This window comes from Lepus europaeus, chromosome 1 (assembly GCF_033115175.1).
Source record: "Lepus europaeus isolate LE1 chromosome 1, mLepTim1.pri, whole genome shotgun sequence".
Lineage (NCBI taxonomy): Eukaryota > Metazoa > Chordata > Mammalia > Lagomorpha > Leporidae > Lepus > Lepus europaeus.
Window position 1 is genome coordinate 42,513,069 of NC_084827.1, and position 24,869 is coordinate 42,537,937.

The following is a 24,869-nucleotide window of genomic DNA, read 5'->3' on the forward strand; positions in this document are numbered from 1 at the left end:
AGAGAGGAGAGGCAGAGAAAGAAAGAGATCTTCCATCCGATGGTTCACTCCCCAGTTGGCCGCAACGGCTGGAACTGCACTGATCTGAAGCCAGGAGCCAGGAGCTTCTTCCGGGTCTCCCACATGGGTGCAGGGGTCCAAGGACTTGGGCCATCTACCCCTGCACTCCCAGGCCACAGCAGAGGAGAGCTGGACTGGAAGAGGAGCAACCGGGACAGAAGCCAGTGCCCGGACCAGGACTAGAACCCGGTGTGCCGGCACCACAGGCGGAGGAGTGAACCATTGGATGGAAGACATCTCTCTCTCTCTCTCTCTGTCTGCCTCTCCTCTCTTGTATAACTCTTTCAAGTAAATAAATAAATCTTTATTAAAAAAAAAAAAAGAAGACATCTGGGATGCCTGCCTCCCGCATGTGAGTGCCTAGCTCCACTCCCTTTTCTAACTCCCATGCTAATGTGCATCATGGGAGGCAGCAAGTGATGGCTCATGTAGCTGGGTCCCTGCCACACACATTGGGGTTCTGGACTGAATTCTTGGCTTCCAGCTTTGGCCTGGCCCAGCCCTGACTACTGCAGGCATTTCAGAAGTCACAGTGGATGGGCACTCAGTCTCTCAGTCTATGTCTGTCTCTCCCCATCTGTCTCTCAAAAAATACAAGACTCATGAACTTCAGATGTTTTACAACAAGAGTTACTTAGCTCTTAAAAGATTCCCCTAGGGGCCAGCGCTGTGGCGTAGTAGGCTAAGCCTCTGCTTAGAGCGCAGGCATCCCATCTGGGTATTGGTTCATGTCCTGGCTGCTCCTCTTCCCATCTAGCTCTCTGTTATAGTTGGGGGAAAACAGTGGAAGATGGTCCAACTGTTTGGGCCCCTGCACCACGTGGGAGATCAAGAAGAAGCTCCTGGCTCCCGGCTTCAAATCAACTCAAGTCTGGCTGTTCTGACCATTTGAGAAGTGAAACAGCAGATGGAAGACCTTTCTCTCTGTATCTCTCTCTCTGTTTGTAACTCAACCTCTCAAATAAATAAATTAAATCTTAAAAAAAAAAAAAAAAAGGGTCCTCCTAATGTTATGGAAAAAGTGAAAAAAAAATCATTCTTTAGTAAAGCCACAGTCATAGCAACATTTTGTCTACATGTTTCAGCTTTACCTTGTACCCAAGGACTTCTTGCTATGAAAGCTGGCAAAATTAACAAGCTTATACATCCTCCAAAGATGTAACTATTGCTTAGAATGCGTGACCAAATAGTAACAATTGGATTTTATTCCAGTATTTTTTCTATATTTAAATGGATTCAATGCTCACTACAGATTCTTTTATAATATCATCATCATATCAGATGCTATTCTGTTTCGTCCCAGTTCACTGGGGGCCGCCCTAATTTAATCATCACAGCCCACCCCGGTGGTGGAGGGGGAGGCTCAGGAATGTTTCATTCCCTGAGCTCTTACATGTTAGAGAACATCAGCTTGCTTTCTTTGTATCTAATTAACCATCTGCTTGGCATGGCAGACACTGCTAGTTGACTCCCATTATTCTATGGTCCTCTTTCTTCCAAAATGTTGGTGGCACACCGCTGCCCAAAGAAAGATTTTTCCTAACCTGTCTTGCAGCTAGGTGTCGCCATGACTATGTTCTGGTCTTCACAAGCAACAGCATTGATAGAACTTGCAGTTAGTGGAAGCTCTTTTGTTCCTTCCCCACTTTCCATTTCCTACTACCCCATTTGCTGTTTTAATAGCTCCAGCAGCCACCAGGGACAGTGAAGCTGAGGATAGAAAGCACGGACTTCCGCAGACAGGAAGGAGTCTGGACTGTCTCTAAGGCACTACACCACTTTTGGGCTACTTCCACACTTCTTCTACCCAAGATTGTAAATCCTTGTAGTAGTTCTAGCCACTGTTAACTGCAGTCAAACTTAATCTAACGATACTGTTGGGTGTACGTGTGCAAATACTGCTCTACTGTCTTCTAGAATTGACCATAACTGGGACGTGGTCAGTCAGCTGGAATCTTTTTCCCATTAAAAAGGTTTTGTTCTCTTTTTTTGCCAAGAGGACAAAGTAATTCTCTACTTATTTTTGAAGTTAGTAACTACTAGGGTACGGTCAATTTGAATGACTTCATAAAATTTTTTTCCTGATATTTAGCTTGTCTTTTCTCTGCACATGCACATTTCATTTCAGTGATTTCTGTCCAGATTATATTTCTAAATATCTGTTCCATTTGTTGGAGTCTCTATTTCAGGAATACAGTTATTCCTACATGGGATGGTCATTTATGGTTATTCTTTCCTTTTTTTTTTTTTTCTTTCCTGTGGCATTATTTGTAGAGGTGCCATGTCATTGTTTAAAATCATGTTCAACATGGAGATTGCTATCCTGAGCTCCTATTAACTCTATATCCAATAGGTTCTCCTTGACAATTTCTGATACCTTTCTCACCTTAGCTGGCAACATTCTTATTTCTGTGCACATCATTAAGCATATATATACAAACTTAATTTGAGGAGTATTGAGTTTTTATCTATTTTTCTGCACTCTGAAGACACAGCAAAATAAAAGCAAAAATAGCACTGAACACAGCCATGGCTGAGGTGTTCTGAGATATCCTGGACCAGGATCCATCCACACAGTGGGCAGTGAGTCTACTACCTTCCTGGGCTTTGGTTCTTGCCCTTATCTCTGAAGAAATGGCAATGCCCCCTGCCTCTATTGAGACTCGGCACTACGATGTAGGGTCTTGGTTCCCTACTCAGCTCTTAGGTCTGCTTTTCTACAGAGTATCAGCGAGACTTCTGAATGTTTTATAGGCCTCTTCTTTTCTTAGTCTTGTTTCTGGAATAGGGCGCTACAACAAAAGTATGGTCATACCAAATCTTTTCATTTTTGTCCATGCCCTCCAGTTTTCGGAGTATTTGAAATAAGGTTACAGCTGTCCCTTGTTTTGTATGCTCCTTTGATTTTTTTGCCATCCCTCCACCCACTTTTTCCTTCCCTCTTTGGTTTCAGCAAAGAAAAATTCTATGAGCCTGCTTCATTTTTACTCAGAAATACCTACATTTACTTTTTAAAACATCTGTTTTTTAAGTACTAAACTCAATCTTTTAAGTTGCTGGTTCAACTAAAAAGTACAATTTAAATATTCTAAGATAGGGTTCTAAACTGACAACAGCTGCACTTTTACTTCTGCTATTTCTAAGAGAAGGAAGTAAAGGGACTACACCCAGCTTCAATTCTTGCTATAAAGTCAAGATAATAAGCAGAAAACACAGGGCCATAAATTAAGCTCTTCTGTGAAGTTTAACTTACAACTAAGTCCAAGAACAAACTAGAAAGCATTTTCTCTCTTCAAATCTCTTCCCCTTTCCTATCTCCTACCACTACCACCAAACAACTACTAACCCTGGCACACAGGAACCACATTCACCACACCTCCAAACCTCTCTGATGTGACCCTCCCCGGCCCACTAACCACAGACCTGGTAATGGCCTGTATCATCTATTACCAGGACTGCTTCAACGGTCTCTTACTGTTTCTTCACTTGGATCACTTTTTAAAACGCTGACCTCATTACTGAAAAATCTCAGTGATTTCCCACTGCCTAAGAAAAAATGTTTAATCAGCACCAAACTTAAGACCCTCCTTTTAAAAATCCTTCACAAACAGTAGCACTTGTCATCTCTACCTTCTTCTTCCACACGGGACCTCTTACCTACCCTCCTCAATAGAAATACTCATTTTCCACGACCTTTGTGAATACCCTCATATTTGATGCTTGCCTTCTAGCACTAGTGGTGTTTCCTTTGTCTAAAATAACTTTCTCCTTGCTCTGACCTACTTGGCGAGTTACTTCAGATTCACCTAGGCCCAGATCACCACAGGAAATTAAACAATGAGAACATACATATAAGCAATGATGCTCTGATAGCTTTAAAGATTTAAAGAGTGACTTATATTTGAATATTGCAAACTTCTGGGGCAGAGGCAGAGAGGTGGTAGACCTTCACAGGAATCTAACTTCACACCCTTAAAATATCTAAAATGACATCAAAGGCACACAAGGGCAGAGAGGACAAAGACAATAACAAAAGAAAGTTTGAAAGAAGATAAATGTTTACAAATGTTTACCCGGCAACAGTAGAGAAAGGAGCTTATCAACTCAATCCTTAAAATCAACAAAAAACTTCAAAGATCGGTAACTCAGACATCATTGGCAATGGGAGCAAAGGCGGTACTCTATTATGACATATATGTTTTGTTTTGTTGTTTCACTTATTTGAGACAGCGAGAGGAAGGCTGCCAGAGCTCCCATCCACTAATCCATTCCCAAATGCCCAAAACACCTGGAGATGGGTCAAGCCAAAGTTGGAAGCTGGGAATCAATCTATGTCTTCCACATGAGTGCCAGGGACCCAACACTTCAGCCATCACCTGTTACTTCCCAGGGTGCACAGTAGCAGACAGCTGAAATTGGGAACAGAGCCAGGACTCAAATCCAGGCACTCCAACATGGGATGTGAGTGTCCCAAGTGTCTTAATGGCTAGTCCTAATACCTGTTCCTATGCTTTGATTTTCTTTTAAAGATTTATTTATTTATTTATTTGAAAGGCAGAGTTACACAGAGAGAGAAGCAGAGGCAGAGAGAGAGAGAGAGAGGTCTTCCATCTGCTGATTGACTCCCCAGTTGGCCACAATGACTGGAGTTGCACCTATCCAAAGCCATGAGCCAGGAGCTTCTTCAGGTCTCCCACGTGGGTGCAGGGGCCCAAGGACTTGGGTCATCTTCTACTACTTTCCCAGGCCATAGCAGAGAGCTGGATCAGAAGTGGAGCAGTCAGGACACGAACCGGTGCCCATATGAGATGCCAGCACTGCAGGCGGTAGCTTTACCTGCTACACCACAGTGCCAGCCCCTATGCTTTGGTTTTTAAACATGGCTCCTGTCTCACGATTCTCTTTTCAAGGCAGATCACACAAACTCTAATTTTCCCCTTTTCTAACCTACCTTGTCGGAAAGATAAGCCTTCTTCATTTCATGAACTCTGTCCCACACCCTGGAGGAAGAAATGCTGTACAAAGCAGCCAATAAGAGTCTGAACAGACAGTGCCTCCGGGCTTCCCAATCCAGTCTACTAGCAATCACGCTTATCGATGAAGCCTCCACAAGACTCCAAAAGGACGGGGTTGAAGAACTTCCAAATGGCTGGGTATGTGGAGGCTCCTGAAGGGAGGAGCTCCCAGGAAGGGAATGGAAGCTTTGTGCACCTTCTCCCATACAGTGCCCTAAGTATCTCTTCATCTATATTCTTTGTAGTATCTTGTATTATGAACCAGTAAATATATCTCTCTCAGTTCTGCAAGCCATTAAAGCGAAGGAACCTGAGGAGGGGGCTGTAGAACCACAGTTTATACCCAATTGGTCAAAAACACAGGTAAACCAACCTGGGGCTTTAGACAGGCATCTAAATTCAGGGGTGGAGCTGGCCTTTAGCCTAGCAGTTAAGACAACTGCATTCCATATCCGAATACCTGAGTCTGATTCCTGGCTACAGCTTCCTGCTGATGCAGATCCTGGGAGGCAGCGGTGATGGCTCCAGTAATTGGGTTCCTGTCACTCGCATGGGCGACCTGGATTGTTTCTGATCCCTGGCTACACCCCAGCCCAGCCCCTGATGTTGCCGGCATTTGGCAAGTTTGCACTCTTGCTCTCTGTCTTCCCTTCTCAAATACATTTTTTAAAAACTGAAAAAGTCAAGTCAGGGTGAGGAGCAGTCTTGAAGACTGAGCCTCAACCTGTGAGATAGGACACTATCTCCAAGTAGATAGTGCCAGAATTGAATCCAATTAGAGGACACTCAGCATTTCTGTTGGGATTTTTGTTCTTTAAAATGCTCCCAATTACAGAACTAAAGTGCAATGTAGTTGTTTCTAAGTACAACAAGGCTTTAAAGTGTCTTACAGAAAAAAGTATATGTGTTAGTTTTTATTCAGACATGAGTTACAGAACTATTAGCTGTGAGTTCAGTGCTAATAAATTAGCATTAAGTATTAAATTAGGTGTTTTTAAACAGAAACACGTGTAAAAATAAGGTTATGTATTTGTTAGCTGACAAAAATCTTGGTTCTGGCTCCTGATTCCAGTTTCCGAGTTAATGCAGACCCTGGGGGCAGCAGGTGATGGCTCGGGTGGTTGGATTCCTGCCTTGCACATGGGAGACCTGATCTGAGATCCCAGCTTCCAGCTTTGGCCCAACCCAGCACTGGCCACAGCAGTCCCCATTGGGAGAGTGGATGAATGGATGAGTTATCTCCCTCTTTCTCATCTCTCTGCCTCTCAAAAAAATATATATTAAAAATTTTTTTAAAGAGACACCAGTGATTTCTGGTTGCTAAATCCAATGGTCAGGTCTCAGCTGTCCACCTGTCAGCAGTACAGGACGTAGTCATTCTTTCTTCCTGAACATTCCACTTCTAGGAAACTTTTCTATTTGATTTGCTCTTCTCTGGTCACTTCAATTTCTTTGCTGGTTTTCATCATCTCCTGAGCTCAGTCGTTGGATATCATCTCTATCTTACTCAGTCCCTTGGCGATCACATCAAACATCTTTATTCAAATGCCACGTATACTGTATCTGTAATTACATCTGCAACCCAGCCCGTCTCTCCCTACTAAATCAGAAAAAGTCAAACAGAATTCCTTCCTTCAGGAGACATCTGAGAGCCTTTAATGTATTACAATGCATTATAAATATCCAAAAGGAGATTATGTACACATTTGTTGCTTCCTTTAAACAGAATCCTTTCCTCATGATGCATCTTGTGAGACATAGCCATTAACTTAGCCACTAAATATAGCATACGTAGACTAGTTTCAAGTAGTTCCAGCTTCTCACAGCACAAATTATATAAACAAACTTTTCCTCTGATTAGAAATAGAATAACTAGTTTTTTTTTTTTTTTTTGAAAGGCAGAGTTACAGAGAGAGAGGGGAAGAGGCAGAGAGATATCTTCCATCTGCCGGTTCATTTCCCAAAATGGCCACAGTGGGGCCCATGGCTTCTAGCTCTCCACATGGGTGCTGGGGCCCAAGCTCTTGGGCCATCTTTTGCTGCTTTCCCAGGCACATTAGTTAGGGAGCTAGATTGGAAGTCAAGCAGCCAGGACTTGAACTGATACCCATATGGAATGCCAATGTCATTGGTGGCAGCTTTATCCTCTACACCACAATGTGACCCCCTAAATTTGAGGTTTTCAAGGCAGCCTCCTTCATTAGAGAAAGAGTTTGTCTTAAATTGTCCTTATGCAGAGACAAATTTACATCTCTCTCTTAAGTTCCAATCATCCATATTAGTTACATACACTAAAGAAGCACACAATAAATGTACTACTTCTGCTTTCAAACAACTTCACAGAATAAGTACATGCTCTTATTAATCTTCTTCCAATCTCAATGTTCTCAGCTCCTTCAACTTTTCTTCACATAACATGATTTCCAGATCTATCACTATCCAGGTTATCTTCCTTACCAGGTAAGACACAGGTAATCTCTAGAATCCAGTGATCAACAAAATAATATATTTGTCTGAAGAATACAAAACAAAGAGGAGCTGTAACTTCTTTTAATAAAGGCCATTATCACTTGTCATACAACCTAAGACTGCATTCACTTTTTTATTTTTAGCAATCATGACACTGGTTAATTCAGTACTCCTTTCTCAATCTCTAGACACAAATGTACTCACACATACATGTATACAGTTAGCTATGTCCTCTGAGAGGAGCTGGAAGCAATGATTCCTCAGCAGCAGTGAGCGTATCTGGTGCCCAGATTCTCAAACTCCATCCCATTGGAAAAGAAACCAGCACTCCTTAGAGAAATACCTGACTTCAGGATTGAGGCACAGACAGCACAGGATAATTCTGGAGTATCTTATTGGGTCATAACATGAGAAAATGCTCAAAAAAAGCAGACATTGACAAAAAGATAAAATATGAATCAATGAATCCACACTGGTATCAATGAATAATTAAACAGGAAAGCTTTTATCCAGGAAGTCAGCTAATAAACATAGAATAAATTAGAGAATTGCAAAAATTTGGCAACTAACTTGATAATGACTGACTCATGCAAGAATCACCAACAGATGTTAAAACTAACAAATACGCCTTAAAAAAAAAAAAAGATGACCTCGAGGCGATAACCCAAGTGAGGTCATCCCATCTGCCCCCATGTTTGTGGCAGTCCCAGGACACCACAGGCTCTCAGGGCAGCTGCTAGACCCCATCCCACCCACATGTTTGCCTTTAAAAAAAAAAAAAAAACTAACAAATAAATCTGAGAGTAGCAGGGCATTTACACAATCTCAAAGTATTTCTACAAAATACTTATTCATTACAAAGAGTAAAATAGTGACTTTACCGTAGAGAAACCTAGCAGCTACTTCCTTCACTAAATGAACAAAGTGATCACCACTAGTAGGCAAAATTTCAGCATTTTCTTCCTCACATAATGCACAGAAATGCACATTACGTCTCTGGTACTTCTGCCCAAAGTATATAACATCAATCTAATCATAAGGTAAAAAACTCAAATTGAAGGAATCTATAAAATAACTGGCCTCAACACTTTGAAAATGTCAATATGAAATCCAAACTTAAAAAAAAAAAAAACTTTAAAAAAATCCAATTTAAAGGAACTGGAGATATGACAACTAAATGCTGCAAGTGATCCTGGAATCTTTTTTTCAAAAGCAACAGTATTATTACTATAACTGGTGAAATGTGAATAATGCCTGCAGACTACACAATATTGCATCAATTTAATTTCCTGAGTGTGATCATTATGCTATATTTAATAGAATTATCTTCCTTTTAGGAAACAAAAACTTAGGTATACTGAGAGGAAAAATAAAGCAAATGTTATAAAATATTAATATTTGGGTAATCTTGGTAATGGTTATTCTGGAATTTTTTATATCACTCTTGTAACTTTTTAAAACAATCTTAAATTAGGTCAAAATAAAAAAGAAAATAACCATGATAATCTTTAATTCAGTTTTAAAATAATCTCATTTCTGATGTTAATTTTTAAAAGCAAAGCACTGACTTAACACACATAAAACCTTCCTTCCTCTTATAACTGTTTATTTTTCTCATTTAAGGTGGCTATTGTGAAAGAGAAGTAAACACAGAAAACTAGCACTGTGCTTTAATTTTACAAATTTACTACACAATCCAACTTCATTAGAAGAAAGGCCAAAGGTCATTCCAAATGCCTATAACCAATGAGGAGCTAGGTTAACCCCATATTAAACCTATTTTGCTTACAGAGGGTTCTAATAATTCTTAAGATTATTTTCAAGGTAAAGTTAAATTGACTATCCAAACTATGAAAGGATTTTATGTAGTACTTTCAGTCAGTGTTGCAAATATTTTTCAATGATGATAAAATCTGAGTTATTATTCCCTTAGAGAAATGAACACTTCTCATGAATCTTCCTTAGAAACTAACTAGACATTTTATACACATGTATGGAGTTTTGTTGTCAAAAGAAAACAGATTTACAAAGAAGAAAATACCACTAGTTGCTTACCACTTAATTCAGCATGTATGCTTTCATTTGTTCAAGTGAAATAGGAACCTTGAGGAAGAACATTAACACATTTAGCCACTCACACTTAGCCACTCACACACACTGTGTACTCTGATTCTGGCCAAGCAATGCACATGCACTCTTAAAGCATGGGGTTTAACTTTAACTTTAATTCTAAAAATGGTGCTTTTGGATTTTTCCATTTAGGTTATTATTTTTAAACTCCATATACAGGAATTTCACTTCTATCTGTGATAGACTAATAGATAAAAATTAGGCAAAATAAGTGAAATGCTTACAGGCACTGGATCACAAGGATGCACGGGACAGTGATCTGGGAAAGACAGGAAGGAAAAAATGAGCCCTGTGACTGTCCAGTGTGTCACCTCTAGAATTTTCAGGACCACAGACCAGAAGTCTCCCCAAGCTGAGAAGACAGATTTGAATATTCAGGGACACCAAGGCAGCTGGAGTTCCCAGGGCAAATTACCAAGAGAAGATAGCTGCATCAAGAAACCTCTGGAGCTCTGCAGGAAGTTTCTGCTTAGTCTTCAGTGGAGCACTGATCAGAACACGTGCACAGGAAAAGTACCCGAGGCAGGGAAAAAAAATCAATAGAAAGGAGTAACGATTACCAAAGTTCATAAAAGGATGCTTAAAAAATTCACAGCCAGAGACTGTAGAAATCCTGTAATAATGGGTAACAGCTACATATTCAGAAGGATATTGACTGAGGAATGGGGGCCAGTTAAACAAGTGGATGGAAGACCTTTCCCTCTGTTTCTCCCTCTCTCAATCTGTAACTCTACATCTCAAATAAATAAATAAAAATCTTTTTTTTTTTTTTTTAGAAAAAAAGGCCTTAAAGGATTAAACCATATCTGAGCTATTTAACTGTGTCCTACAACAAAGATCAGAAGTATTTAAGGGTATAGAAAGAAAATCCAGTTTCAAACAACATCTGACATACAATGTCTGACATCCAAATGAAAGTTAGCTGGCACATAAAGAAACAAGAAAAGATAACCTGCAATGAAAGACAGGCACAGAAACAACACAGACGACAGGATTTGTGAACAAGGACATTACATCTGTTATATACAAAATACTGCTTAAAGAAATTAAAGACACAAGTAAATGGAAAGAAATCCTATGTTTAACACAGAGGAAGACAATATTGTTAAGATGTACATACAAACCAATCAACAGATTCAGTGCAAACCCTGTCAAAATCCAATGGCAATTTTTACATATATAGAAAAAACTTTGCTAAAATTCATATGGACTCTTACAAGACCACAAAAAGCCAAAACAATTTTGAAAAAGAAGAATAAATTTTGAAGATTCTGACTTCTTGATCTCAAGACAAAGACACAGGAACCAGTGTAGTACTTGCTGGAATAAAGGCACACAGAGAAATGAAACAGAAGAGACACTCTGGAAATACTAAACCTCCAGGTGTTGAGGATCAGATGACCTTTGACAAGGGTACCAAGACCACTGGGGGCAAAGAATAGTCTCCTCAAAAAATCATGCTGGGAAAACTGCACATCCACAGTGCAAGACATTGAAGGTGGGTCTTTAGCTTACATAACCTACAAAAATTAACTAGATATGGAGTAAAGACTTAAATGCAAGACCTAGAATTACAAAACTCTGACAAGAAAAAAACAGGTAAAAAAGCTTCATGACACTGGACTTGATAGCAATTTCTTGGGATGACACTAAAAGTATAGGCAACAAAAGCAAAAAACAGACAAACAGGACTGTGTCAAACTTAAACATCTTTGTGCACCAAAGGACATAGCTGAGAGAAAAGGCAAGCTACAGGAGGGGAGAAAATATGTGCAAATCATATATTAGGTAAGGGGTTAATAACCCGAATATAAAAGACTCCTGCTACTTAAAAATAAAAACCTGATTTTAAAATGGGCAGATCTTGATCTCATTCTCATTCTCTCTCTCTCTGTAAATAAATAAATATATCTTTAAGACAAAAAACAAAAACAGGAGCAGCCATTTGGCCCAGTGGTTAAGTTACATCCTGTATCACAGAACCTGGGTTTGAGCCCTAGCTCCACCCTCTATTCCAGGTTCTTGCTAATGTGCACCCTGAGACAGCACAGGTGTTGACTCAGTAGCTGGGTTCCTGCTACCTGCATGGGAGACCTGGACTGAATTTCAGGCTCCTGGCTTCAGCCTGGCTCAGTTCCGGCTGTTGCAGGCATCTGAGCAGTAAACCAGTGGACAGGAGCTTTCTGTCTCCTGTTCTCTCTCAAATAAATAAATATATTTAAAAAGACATAAAGACAGAAAATAACAAATATTGGAGACCAGGAAGAACCTGGAACTCTTCTGCACTGTTGGTGGAATTGTAAAATGGTGAAGTCACTTTGGAAAACAGTATGGAGATTTCTCAAAAACCTAAAAATAAAACTACCATATCAACCACATTACTGGGTATATATCTAGAAGCACTGAAAGTGGAGTCTCAGAGAGATCTGCATGGCTATATTCCCAGTAGTGTAATACTGTGTAATTCACAACAGCCAGGAAATGGAAGCAACCCAAATGCTCACTGCAGATGAACAAACATGTAGTATACACATACAATAAAATATTATTCAGCCTTAAAAAGGAAGGAAATCCTGCCACATGCCACAAACATGGATGAACCTCGAGGATATTACACTAACTGAAATAAGCCAAGCATAGAAACACAAATACTCTATGATCCCACTGATATATGTGATACAATATGAACAGTATTTGCCTCCTCAACTCATGCAGGCATTTAAGTCCCTAAGCTACGGACTGATTGTACTAGGCTGGAGCTCTCACGATCAAATCATGGTATCTCTGTAAGAAGAGATCACCTGGACCTGAGTAAGTGGGCTCCCTATCTCTCTGCTTCCTGGCTCATCATCTGATCCTTCTTCTGCAGACTTTCCACCATCCAGTGCCCACATTAGATACCACACCAACACAGCCACCTCAGCTTGTACTGTGCACCTCCAGATCTGTGAGCAAAAATAAACCTTTTTTTTTTTTTATTATTTGACAGATAGAGTTAGACAGTGAGAGGGCAAGACAAAGGTCTTCCTTCCGTTGGTTTACCCCTCAAATGGCCACTACAGCTGGAGCTATGCCAATCCGAAGCCAGGAGCCAGGTGCTTCTTCCTGGTCTCTCATATGGGTGCAAGGGCCCAAGCACTTGGGCCATCCTCCACTGCCTTCCTGCGCCACAGCAGAGAGCTGGACTGGAAGAGGAGCAACCAGGACTAGAACCTGGCACCCATATGGGATGCTGGCACCGCAGGCAGAGGATTAACCAATTGAGCCATGGCGCCGGCCCTAACCTTTTTCTTTATAAATTAGTTTCTCCCAGGTATTTAGGTTATAATGTCAAAAAGCTGACTAATACAATGAGGCACCTGGAATAGACAAAGTCTTAGAAACAAAGCTGAAAGGTGATCACCTAGGTCTGGGGTAGAGAGGAGGGAATAAAAGTTATATTTTAATGATTACAGAGTTTCATATTTGCAAGATAAAGTTCTTAAGATTTGTTTTACAAAAATGTGAATATACTTAACACTACTGCACTATATACTTAAAAAAATGGTTAAGATGGTAAATTTCGTATTATATATTTTTACCACAATTTATAAAATAGCTATTATAAGTTCCACATATTCAAGAAAGTAGAAGAAAGCTTATATATGTTAAAGAGAAACACGAAAGACATAAAGACTCAACCTTTTACAGATGAGAACTGCATTGTCTGATAAAAATATACTGTATGAGATTAACAGTAGATTAGAAACTGGCACAAGAAAAGGCCAGTAAACTTGAAGACACAACAATAAACATTATTCAAAATAGAAATAGGAAGAGGGGGGAAAAAAGACTTCTAAAAGGAAAGAAACAGGACCAGTTAGCTGTGGGACAATGTCAAACGTGTAACTGGAACACCAGAGAAGAGAGTAGGACAAAAAAACTAGAAGAGGTAATGCTCAAAACTTTCCTAAGTTTAATGAAAATGGTAACTCCACAAATCCAAGAAGCTCAACAAACTTCAAGCATAAGAAACATTAAGAAAACTACACAAAAGCACATCATAATGAAAGTACCTAAAGTCAGTGGTAAAGAAAAAAATCTTAAAACTAGCCAGAGGAAAAAGACACTTTATATACACAGAAACAGTAGATTTTGTGTCCCCAAAAAAGTAAATGAGAAAATAGGAGAAGAGTACCTTTAAAGTCCTGAAAGGAAAAAATTGTCAACATGGAATTCTATCCTAGCAAAAATATATTTCAAAAATGAAGTCAAAGAGGTTTTTCAGATATTTAAAGCTGAAAGAACTCATCAGCAGTTCAGCACTACAATAAATGATAAAGAAGTCCTTCAGGCAGAAGGAAAATAACGTCAAATGGGACAGTTGTTTTTTTTTTTTTTAAGATTTATTTATTTATTTGAAAGTCAGAGTTACACAGAGACAGAGAGAGAGAAAGACAGAGAGAGGTCTTCCATCCAATGGTTCACTCCCCAGTTGGCCACAACGGCCAGAGCTGCACCAATCTGAAACCAGGAGCCAGGAGCTTCTTCTGGGTATCCCACATGGGTGCTGGGGCCCAAGGACTTGGGCCATCTTCTACAGCTATCCCAGGACACAGCAGAGAACTGGATTGGAAATGGAGCAGCCATGACTCGAACCGGCACCCATATGGGATACCGGCGCCAGGGTGTTAACCTGCTGCGCCACAGCGTGGGCCCAAATGGGACACTTATCTACTCAAAGGACTGAAGACAATGGCAAACATGTACATAACTTTTAAGAACACCCTTTTTTTCCTAAAAATTTGCTTTAAATCCCTTTAAAGCTAAAAAATCAACAACATATTGTGATTTATAACAGATATAGGATTAAAGTATATGATAATGGCACAAATTTTGAGAAAGGGGAAACAGAAGTATAGTGTTATACGATTCTTATACAAAACTCAAAAGTAGACTAAAGAGGTATACTAGCCCTATAAATAAATAGAACTATAGATAATAAGTCCCAAAGAATATAAAACAGAGTAATTAAAAATACCAAGGGATCAGGCATTTAAAGTAGCAGTTAAGATACCCAGGTCCCACACTGGAGTATCTTGAGTTCAACTCCAGGCTCCAGCTGCTAACTCCAGTTTCCTGCCCATGCAGATTCTGGGAAGCAGGTGATGGCTCACATCATTAGATTACTGTAACCCATGTGGAAGACCTGGATTGTGCTCCCAGTTCCTAGGTCTGAGGTTTGGTTCTGGCCCAGCCCCAGCCATTATAAACATTGAGAGAGTGAACCAGTAGATGGGAGTTCCTGCTCTCGCACACTCTCTCTCACTTGTCTGTCTCTCCCTCTTGTAAATAAACAAACAAAAATATTCAAAATAGTCCAAAGGAAAGCACAAAAGACACACAAAAAAAATCACAAGATAATAGATTTAAATCCAACAGCTATCAGTAATCCACATTAAACACAAACAGACTAAATTCAAAAGGCAGAGATTAAGAAAATTGGATTTAAAAAAGCAAGACCAAAAAATATGCTGTCTACCAGAAACCCACTTTAGGTAAAGACACATGAATAGACACAAAGCAAAAGACTAGGAAAATATATACCATGCTAATACGAATCCAAAAAGTGCTGGAATAGCCACCCAAAGTAAATTTCACAGAAAAACATACTACCAGAGATAAAGAGGGTAAATTTACAATGATAAAAGGATTCCATTCATCCAAAAATCACAAAATCCTAAATTACATATGCAAATACTTTTAAAAGTTCAAGGAAAGAGCTGGTGTCATAGTGTAGCAGGTTAAGCCAAACACCTCCAACACCAGCATTCCATATGAGGGCTGGTTTGAGACTCAGGTGCTCCATTTCCAATCCATTTCCCTAATGGCCTGGGAAAGGAGAAGAAGGATGGCCCAAGTACCTGGGTCCCTGTCATCAAATGAGAGCCCTGCCTGGATGGAGTTCTGGGTTTCTGGCTTATGTCCTGGCCCAATACCACCAGATGCTTTGGCCATTTGAAGAGTTAATCAGTGAAGGCCCCAGCTGCTCCACTTCCAATCCAGCTCCCTGCTATGCCCTGGAAAAGGAGTGGAAGATGGTCCAAGTGCTTGGGCTGCTGCACCCGTGTGGGAGATCCAGAAGAAGCTCCTGGCTCCTGGCATTGGGTCGGCACATTGAAGCCATCTGGGGAATGAACCAGTGGATGGAAGTCTTCTGTCTCTCCCTCTCTGCCTCTGACTCCCTGTAACTCTGCCTTTCAAATAAATAAATAAATCTTAAAAAAGAAAAGGTTTTTTCCTACTGTATTAAAAAAAAGTGAATCAGTGGTTGGAAGTGCTAATTTCTTCTCTCTTCTCTCTTTCTGTAACTCTTTCAAAGAAATAAATCTTTTAAAAAAAGTACAAATTTATTTTGGTATAAAAAGTTGTTGAACTGCACGAATAGCTTTTTTTTTTTTTTTTTTTTTTTTTTTTTGACAGGCAGAGTGGACAGTGAGAGAGAGAGACAGAGAGAAAGGTCTTCCTTTGCCGTTGGTTCACCCTCCAATGGCTGCCGCGGCCAGCGCGCTGATCCGATGGCAGAAGCCAGGTGCTTACCCTGGTCTCCCATGCAGGTGCAGGGCCCAAGGACTTGGGCCATCCTCCACTGCACTCCCTGGCCACAGCAGAGAGCTGGCCTGGAAGAGGTGCAACTGGGACAGAATCCAGCGCCCCGACTGGGACTAGAACCCGGTGTGCCGGCGCCACAAGGTGGAGGATTAGTCTATTGAGCCCCGGCGCCGGCCACGAATAGCTTTTATAATACACATTTTTCATCAACTTTCTGAAAACCCTTCATATATATGGATTCCAAAGACTGTTTCACAACAAAATAAACTTGTTGTTCTGTCCCATTTTCCATGAACTTCTTCAAGTACTTTATATGTGTATCTGGGAACAGAATTTCAAAATCCAAGGCTCCTTCAAAAAGTTCATGAAAAATGCACATTATCTTTTAATTCCATTTCCACAAACTTCTTGAAGCCTCCTCATATGTGAAGCAAAAGCTGACAGAACTGCATGGAGAAATCAGCAAGTTCATAATTATATGTTTTTCAATATCCTTCTCTCAAAACATGATAATCATAAACAAGCAGGCAGACAATCAATAAAGACACAGACAACTTAACAATCAAATCAACCAACTTTAACTTAACTGGCACAGAACACTCCACCCAACGTTATTTTCAAGGACACATGAATCATTTACTAAGACAGACCATATTCTGGGCCATAAACCAAAACTCAATAAAATTTAGATGATTCAAATCCTACAAACTATGTTGTGTAACCACAATGAAATTAACTTAGAAACCAGTAACTAAAAAAATCCCCAAATATTTGGAAACTCACGCACATACTTCCCTATAACCAATAAGAGTCTAAGGATTCTGAAACTAAATGAAAATGAAAATACAACACATAAAAACTCTCGGGGTGGGGTGGGCATTTGACTTGAAGTTAAGATGCCTACATCCCATATCAAAGGGCATGAGTTCGGGTCCCAGTTCCAGCTCCCAATTCCAGCTTCCTGCTAACACAAACACAGGGAGATAGTTGTGATGGCTCCTGTCACCCACACCAGACTTCCTGTGTTTGGCTTGGCCCAGCCCCATTTCAGGCATGTGAGGAATGAACCAGTGGAAGCACTCGCGTGCAAGCTTGCTGGCTCTTTCTTTTTCTCTCTCTGTCTTTCAAATTAAACAAAAAACCAAACAGCAACAACAATAACAACAAAAAACCTCCTGGGATACAGTCATAACACTACTAATTTCATAGTATTAAACATTGATTTAAAAGAGAAAAAAAGTTTCAAATTAATGAGCTAAGCTTCTACCTTAAGATTCTAGCCAATCAGGTCAAATAAAATGTCAAGTAAACAGTAAAAAGGGGAATAGTAAAGACAAAAAAATAGCAAACAATGAAACGGAGAACACAAAATTATATAAGTAAAAAATATGTATAAATATATAAATATTAAGATATAAATATAGGTAAGCCAAAAGCTGGTTCTTTGAAAAGATTAATAAAATAGATAAACCTCTAGACAGAGTGAACAGGAGAAAAAAAAGAGTAAAGATAGACAATATTAGTTAGGAATGTGAGCAGGGACATTACTATAGATTTGACATTAAAAAAGGTATGTAAACGTTAGGAACAATTTATTCCAATGACTATAACAATTTAAATGAACAAATCATTTCAGAGACATGAACTATCAATACCCACTCAAGAATAAATTAACTGAATAACCCTTTATCTATTAAAGGAATTCACTGTGCAGTTAAAATCTTTCCCCCAGAGAAAACTTTGGGCCTAGATATGCAAGTCATTTGGTGCTGTCTACAGCTTAAGCTCCAGGGAGGGAAGCAGGTGTTGGAGAGCAGTGATGAAATCACCACTTGGGATGCCCTGCATCTCTTATCAGACAACCCACTCAGGTACCTACAACTCCACTTCCAACCCAGCTTCCAGATAACGTGCTGGGGAATGCGGCACTGATAGCCTAAGAATTTCAGTCCCTGAGGCCAGCTGCAGCCAGCTGTAGGGGGTGAAGCCTCCGCCTGTGATGTTGCCTTATGATCCTGCTCCCTGGTATTGGCCAGGGAAAAGCAGCCTTTTCCTAAACCCTTTAGGAGCATTTGGGGAGCAAACCAGCAGATGGAAGATCTCTCTCTTTACTCTTTCTCTGTCACTCTTTCAAAGAAATAAATCTTTACAATAAAAGGATATATGGAGGGCTCAAATATTTATTAACTATCATGTGCAGGCACTAAGCACATATTAATACTTCAGCAAAAACCCTCTGAAAGGAAGCTATGTAAAGAAATGATTATAGGGGCCAGTGCTGTGGTGTAGCAGGTAAAGCTGCAGCCTGCAGTGCCAGCATCCCATATGGGCACTGGTTTGAGTTCCAGCTGCTCCACTTCCAACCGGCTCCCTGCTAATGTCCTAGGAAAGCAATGGAAGATGGTCCAAGCCCCTGGGCCCCTGCACCCATGTGGGAGACCCGGAGGAAGCTCCTGGCTCCTAGCTTCAGATCGGTCCAGTTTCGTTGTGGCTATTAGGGAAGTGAACCAGCAGATGTAAGATCTCTCTGCCTCTGCCTTTCAAATAAATAAATAAATAAATAAATCTTTTAAAAAATAAGAAAAAAGAGAAATGATTACAATGAGGCTAAATTTAAAGTAAGGAAAATAACAATTTAGGGAAAATCATGAGAGCCTGAACTAAGTGAGTGGCAATGGATTGTTTTTTCTTTTTCATCGTGGGATGGGATAGGGCATAACTGGACGATAGATAACTAGTAGAGGGAATGATCAGACCCAGTGACTGGTTAGACATGGAGAGAAAAAGAATAAGGACACATCGTGATTTTTGGCTTGCATGCTAGAAAATCCACTTATCAGGATTGGGAATACAAGAGGAAAACTATTTGGGAACAAGAATATGTATTTATTTTCCAACAAATGATATATTTATACATTCAGCACCCAAAAGATATATACAAGTAGGCAATGGGATACATGCAATGAACACTTAAGAATCTGTGTAAATTTGCCTGCTCTATCTCCCAAGGATTACTTCTAATTAAAGCTTTCACTATAACTCTACAATTTTTTTTTTAAAAATTTATTTTGTTTATTTGAAAGAGTTACAGAGAGAGAGATCAGAAAGAGAGGTCTTCCATCCGCTGGATCATTCCCCAGATGGCTGCAATGGCCGGAGCTGCACCAATCTGAAGCCAGGAGCCAGGAGCTTCTTCCATGTCCCCTACGTGGGTGCAGGGGCCCAAGGACTTGGGCCATCTTCCACTGCTTTCCCAGGCCACAGCAGAGAGCCGGATCGGAATAGGAGCAGCCAGGACTAGAATCAGCGCCCATGTGGCATGCCGGCGCTTCAGGCCACAGCTTTAACCTGCTATGCCACAGCGCTGGCCCCTATAACTCTACAATTAATGATATACCTCAAAAAGTTTAGAAATAAATCAGAAGGTGGTTAAGAGATTTGAGAAAATGAGTCCCATTCTCATACCCTTAATTCACAGCACTGGGACCCAATTTCAATTTTTTTTTTTTTTTAACTGTTATCTAGAACAGCAATACCTTATTTATTTATTTATTTTACCTGGTTTAATAATTTTAACTTTTCCTCAGGAAAAAAACCGATAATAAGAAAGCATTTTCCCTTCTTTTATATGTGGCTATAATGATTCTTTATTGAACCCAGCCTGTTAGCTATTTATCATTATTGTCTCCTTGTAAAGTGTCATTTCCTTGTTTGCCATTTTCTGATTTTCCTCATTTTATTTAAGAATTGCATATAAAAAAGAAGACCTGTTCAATACAGGCCAATATTTGCAGTAACCATTTTTTTAAGCAAGTCTTACAGACAAAGAATTGTCAGGTACTCGACACACATTATTTCATTTAATTCTTAAAATTTTGCAAAGAAATCTCTTTTTATGAAAACTGAACCTCAAAAAAAAAAAAATCACATAATGAGTCTGAAGTCACACAAGTAGTCGATGGCAGAATTGAGACTCTAACTGTGTAACAAAACTTGCGTTTTGGCTTTCTGTAAGAAACCCCATACTGAATGTTTCACTAAGGTACTACCATTTGTACAACAAATATGAGTGCTGACTGCAAGGCCTTCAAAATTTCTAAAGATAAAGTTTTAGCAGCCCTTTTCCTTACTGAAACTGGAAAGCTGCATACTATGCACTTTTTTTTTTTTTACTTCCTTTCATTAAATGTTAAATTGAAGCATGTTATGATTATTATCAGGTAGTGGTTCAGCCACAGCTATTTCCTGCCCTAGTTCCTGTTCCTTGCTCAGGGTGAAGTCCTCCATATTTTCTTTCCTAGTGCTTTAAAACTACCTATTCTATTAAGCAGTCAGTCGTTCTCACCTGAAAACTCACCTCTATATGGGGTGTCACTTCAGCAATCTGACTGAGCCTAACAAACTGAAACAAAAACGCAGCTTTCCTAAATGTCAATTAATATTTCCAACTTAGTCATAGGCTTCTGGTCATCAAGAGATGTTCCACATTTATAAATTCAATTGTGAGCATTTCCAGTTTTGTTTTAAGCTGAGACAGAAGCATGGGATTTTTTCCCTCAGATTTGCAAGGACAGTCCGGAATTAAAACACATTTCCCACTGCCACATCCCAAGTTGGAGTTAAGAAGACTGTCAGGGGCCGGTGCTGTGTTGTAGCGGGTAAAGCCGCCACTTGCAGTATCAGCATCCCATATGGATGCCGGTTCGGGTGCTGGCTGCTCCACTTCCGATCCAGCTCTCTGCTGTGGCCTGGGAAAGCAGAAGATGGTGCCAAGTCCTTGGGCCCCCGCACCCATGTGGGAGACCCAGAGGAAGACAGGCACAGCTCCATCAGTTGCGGCCAACTGGGGAGTGAACTTCTCTCTCACTCTGCCTTTCCTTCTCTCTGTGTAATTCTTTCAAATAAATAAATAAATCTTAAAAAAAAAAAAAAAAAAGTCTGTCAGTGAGCACTGTGACACAGCAGTTAAGATGCTGCTTGGGACAATTGCAACCCCTATTAGAGTGTCTTGGCTGCAGTCCCTGCTCCACTGTGGATCCAGCTTCCTGCTAAAGTGTACGGGGCAGGCGTGGTGTTGGGGAGGAAGCAGGTGATGGCTCAAGTACTTTGGTCCCTGCCATGCACATGGAAGACCTGGATGCAGTTCCGAGCTCCTGGCTTCAGGCCGGCCCAGCCCCAACCAGCAGATGGAAAATCTCTCTCAGCCTATTTCTGTCTGTCTCCCTTTAAACAAATAGATTTAAAAAAACTCAAAAAGGAAAAAAAAAAAAAAGAAGAAGCAGAATATAGGGAAAGGGGAGTTTCCGGTATTGACTGTGGAAACAGACTAGGTAAAGGGGTCAAAGGGTGGAAGAAGCACAATGACAAGTAACCCTAAATCCCTTCCACAAATCAAATGCCAATGCCTCCAGGAATGTTTGTCAGTCTTCTTTTACAGCTTACAACGAAATCTCTCAATGAAACAATTGCTTAGCTGGACACGTTTGGAAATAAAGATTTTTAAATGGCACTGGGAAAATGTTGGAAAGTAAAAAAAATTTTTTGAAAGTAACAATGGAAAAATGGTCGAGGTTTTCCTACAGTTTTATTATTTAAGCATGTAATGTCCAACCACCAGAATTGGGTAATATTCACTTTGCCCAGCCACATCTATATACAATTACCATTTAAGGTTGGCCTTTGCAAACACTTTTTATAGAAAGCTCTTACAATCCCCTTAGCAATCCATATTCCTGTAAGAAGACTCTGCCTTCTCCTGCTCTGTGCCAAATGCCCTCCTTCCCCTTCTATTGAAACTACCTTTGAGCCTTCAGGATTCGAGCGGTAACTCCACTCCTAAACCTCTCAACAGTGCCACCTGAAATTATTTGCTCCTTCTTATTTACTCAGTGTTTACTATGTGCCAGTACTTTATTTTATTTAATGCTTAATGTCCCCTTGGAGCCTTATCCTCTCCATTAAACAAATAAGAAACTGATGCTAAAAGACATTTGGTATCATGTTCAAGTCACAAAACCCAATAGGAATTCACTCTTATCTTCTGCAATTCTTTGAATTCTCTTTCCATTAAACTATAGTTTCTATGCTTATATCATATACTGTGTTATCACCATTTATTCAAATGACACTTCCCAAAGTCAAGGAAGGTGACTCCATCCCCACATCTTCAACAACACTCAGTGGTGCCTATTACACTACGACCCCAAAGTGTTACTAGATACAAGTCTGGATTCAGTTTATGGCTTTGCAGCATTATTTTCCACTGATTAGTCTCCTATTAAATCTTTCAGAAGCCAATTTTACTGGGGGTAATAAACCACAGTGGCTTTGGACTTAGATGGCACGGATGTGAACCCACCTCCATGAATTTATTAGCACTGAAATCTCGAACAAATGAGTTAACCTAAGACTTGATTAACTCATCTATAAAATATTGTGGGCAACAATCACAGTACTTCCACCTCATAGGATTATAAAGATTAAATGAGATAATTCATAAGCAGTCCAACTATTTTTTGATCCTCACTTTTTCCACATGCCACCCTAAATTCTCTCTGGCTCAGTCCAACAAAGCCTTTTTTCATTACAAATTTCTTGCTATTTTGCATTAAATGAACGAGCCAAAAAGACTCATGATTTTAAAATTGCTCAGACTACCTCCTTTATTTTTAGAACCAACTATCCAGTGCCAATTTGGGCTCACAAAGAGTTCACTCTTGGAGGTTTCACTGTGCAAGAGTGAACCCACTGTGAGCTACACTTGATTTACACGTTGCATTTTCATGCTCTACTATCAAGTGGTGACAACTAGAACGCAGACACTGCTCGCCTCACTCACATCTAAAAATCCTATCTGACGCACACGGATAACTGTAACCTGGGTGGGAGGCAGGCTATTTCCAGAGCACAAAATTTTCCAGGAATTCCCTTGTTTCTGGTCCCAGACATGGCTCATTCTCCCCAGACTTCCACATTCCTCTCCTCCGGAGTCTGGAGGCTGAGCTACTGCAATTGACAAGACAGACCCGTTTCTCTTACACTTAGCAGTCTGTACTCCAAATCCAAGTCAGGATTTAAAATCTGCATGCTACTTTATGGCTCTTCAGACTAAAGTACAATTTCCACATTCTCAGAATTCCTCTTCTAATACTAAAAAACTGTTTGAAAAAAAAGTCCAGTTTTGCAGTCAACACATTGTACAAAAATATCTAAAAACAGGATCAAACATTAAGTATATAAGCAAAGTCTCAGAAGAAGGAAAAATGAAAGCAACGCCTAAAAACGTCTGGCAAGAGCTAACCAAAAACTATAAAACCGCAGCATCACACATAAAGTATAATCTCTAAGTAAGCAGAAGACACCAAGAACAAAGACAGCAAGTGTAAGTTACAACATATTTAACACACGCACCATGAATTTAGAAGTCCTTGGGCATGTAAAGCACATTACTGAGATACATAAAATTTTCCAGATTCTTTATTTCCCTGGGTAGTCTATGTTCCTACAAAGCAGTTCCTGGTTATTCCCGGGCTGAAGATACTCAGAGTGACAGATCAGTGGCAGAACGATGCCTGAAGTTAGCACAAGGAGCTGCCGAGTTGGAAGGAACAATACAGAACCCTGGCCGTCAAGGATCGGGCGGACAAGAAACACGAAAAGGTGAAGCATGCTCAGGGACCAGGGTATTGTTTGCAGCCGGGAAACACCCCCGGGGCCCGCGCGTCCACAGTCGGCACCCGCTCGGCAGCCGGCAGCCGGCAGCGGGATGGGCAGACTCCAGGGTGCCGGGCGCAGCGGGTGCAGGGCTGCGACCCTCCCTCACAGCCCGCGCCCCGCGCGCGCCCCCGCCGGCGAGCCCCGACGCCCGCGCACGCCCTCCGGGACGCGAAGGGCCCCCCAGCCCCGCGCCGAGCGAAGGAAGCGAGGGAGAGGGGCCTGCCGAGGGGCGGCTTCGGCCCGTCACCGCCGAGGATCGGGCTCCGGAGCAGGGAAGCTGAGCCTCCGCCACCCGCCAAAAGATGCGAGGCGGCCGCGAGGGAGCCGGGCCCGCAGGTGCCGGACGCTGCCTGGGAAGTCACCGGCGGCGGAGGGCGACGCGCCGGCCCCGGGGCGCCCACCTCCATCCCACCGGCGGCTCGCCTCCCTCATCCGGATCCATCCTCGGGATTCCGTCCGAACCCCGCGATCGCCACAGCACGGCCCGGCCCGCCCAGGCGCGGAGGGGATGCCGCTCTTACCGTAGAAGCGGGCGCCGCACCGCTAGGAGGCGGCTGGGGAGCGCGCGGGAGACACCGAGGCGAGCGCCGCCACCGCCGCGGGAGCCTGAGGTGCTACAACAAGGCTGCGAGCGGGCGCGCGGCTTCCAGAGCGTCGCCCCACCCCCTCTCCCGCAGGATTTTGCGCTGGAGCCTGCAGTCCCCGCGCTCTGGCGGGGAGGGCGCGTGGGGAGGCGGGGCTCCTCCGCAGGGGGCGGGGCCGAGCACTGTCTGCTCTGATTGGCATCTATGCGCCCAATGGGGCCACGGAGACACTAGGCTGCGCTTAGACTGACTTTCCTGCTACCCTGTGGCAGTAGAGGAGGCGGGCCCCGTGGGGGTCTCTTAT

General features: G+C 41.4%; 1 protein-coding gene across 5 annotated transcripts in view; it reads right to left on the bottom strand.

Annotated features, from left to right (window-relative positions):
- Nucleotides 1-24,611, bottom strand: part of PHTF2 (putative homeodomain transcription factor 2) — a 134,947-nt gene extending 110,336 nt beyond the window's left edge. For all 5 annotated transcript variants that reach the window (XM_062211063.1, XM_062211153.1, XM_062211238.1 and 2 more), the window contains exon 1: nt 24,503-24,611. The gene's annotated coding sequence lies outside the window, so the exon portion shown is untranslated. The remainder of the gene's footprint in view (nt 1-24,502) is intronic.
- Between the last annotated feature and the right edge of the window lie 258 nt (nt 24,612-24,869).